Source organism: Carlito syrichta, unplaced genomic scaffold, assembly GCF_000164805.1.
Source record: "Carlito syrichta isolate Samal-C Ts95f unplaced genomic scaffold, Tarsius_syrichta-2.0.1 Scaffold289388, whole genome shotgun sequence".
Lineage (NCBI taxonomy): Eukaryota > Metazoa > Chordata > Mammalia > Primates > Tarsiidae > Carlito > Carlito syrichta.
The window spans coordinates 379638-381132 of NW_007233484.1; positions in this window are offsets into that span (position 1 = coordinate 379638).

The window sequence follows — 1495 nt, forward strand, 5'->3', positions numbered from 1 at the left end:
TACATTCTTTTAAAATGTCCCCTTTCGAGGTTTTCCCAGTTGGAATGGGAGAGCTTCTTGTACCTGAGGCATCTGTGGAAGAGGTCCTGGTTTCTGCTTGTGGGTGTTTGGGTGGCTCTCTGGGTCCTCACTATTGCCCTCTGCAGGAACAGTACCCTCACTGTATGCCTGGTCATACAGCCTTGCTTCCAATTTGCTGCAGACCTCCGAACTCTATGTTCTATGTCAGCTGGGTTAGGGCCTGGGGATCCTCTTCACTGGCTCATTTGCACCTGAGCTTTCTCTGGCACTATTGCAGTATGGCTGTATGAAGTGTAGTTCTGTGTTCCATTTGTAATATAATATGATACCCTTTACCCACCACCTTCCAGCCCTAGCCTTTGCTAGCCTTTGCTAGCCTTCTCTACTAGTACCATCAGTGATTGCCCTTGTCCCCTCACAAAGCATGCGGGGCCTTCTGCATCCTTCTGTACTACATTGAAGCCAAAGAGGCAACTGGAAAGCTAGCCTCAGGTCTTCTCTTTCTTAATCATGTTTCCCCTCACCTTTACTCTGCTGGGCTGCTCCAGGTTAGCAGGTAGAGATAACCCTGCAAGATGGTCTCAAATAGGAAGTAGAGAAAATCTCTTTGCATGCCTAACTCCTCAACTCAGAGAAGTGAGTTGAGACGCCTATTTCATGGTCTGCCACTACTATCTCCGCCCATCTTCTTCCTCGACTGACACCCTGACATGGAAATGTGAGTCAGTTCTTTTCTCTAGTTCCATTTTGTATCCTCTCTTCCTTGGCCTATAGTCAAACCTTATAATCTTGTATAAAAGCTGAAGGGCTTAACTATGAGATTTAGAATTCCTTTTCTCTCTCTCTCTCTACAAAGCTAGGCTTTTGAGGCTTCTGTCTAGCTACAGAGATCAAGCAAGTCAGCTTTGAGACTCAAAGCTGAACAATGTCTTCTTTCTTCTTGGTCATTCCCAACTACTTTCCCTATTGGGACAGTAATCCTCATGGCCCAGCTGTGAAAATGGATAGGTGCAAGAGAATATGATTTAATGCATCGATTTATTATTTCTAAAACATTCTTCCTACTAAAAAAGATATTCTTAGCTTGGACTTGAGTGATAACAATGGGGATGGAAAGAAGTTAATGTTATAGAAAAATATCTAGATGGTAGGACTGGCAGTACTTGGAGCTTAATTAAAAGAGGTAAATTGATTGAATATGACAGTCCCAGGCTTCTGGTTTGTGTAAATGGATGGTGGTGCCATTTATTAAGATGCAGAACACTGGAAAAATGTTGGTTGGAAGGACTGACTAGTTCATTTTTGAACATACTGAATTAGAAGTTCCTATAAGACATCCAAGTGGGGGTCTTTAGTAATCAATAAGATATACAGATTTATAGCTCAAGAATGGATATTTCTATTTATTCAAATGATATTTTGATGTAACCATTTCACTGAAGGCACAGGCTTACTATTGAGACCAGATGATAAA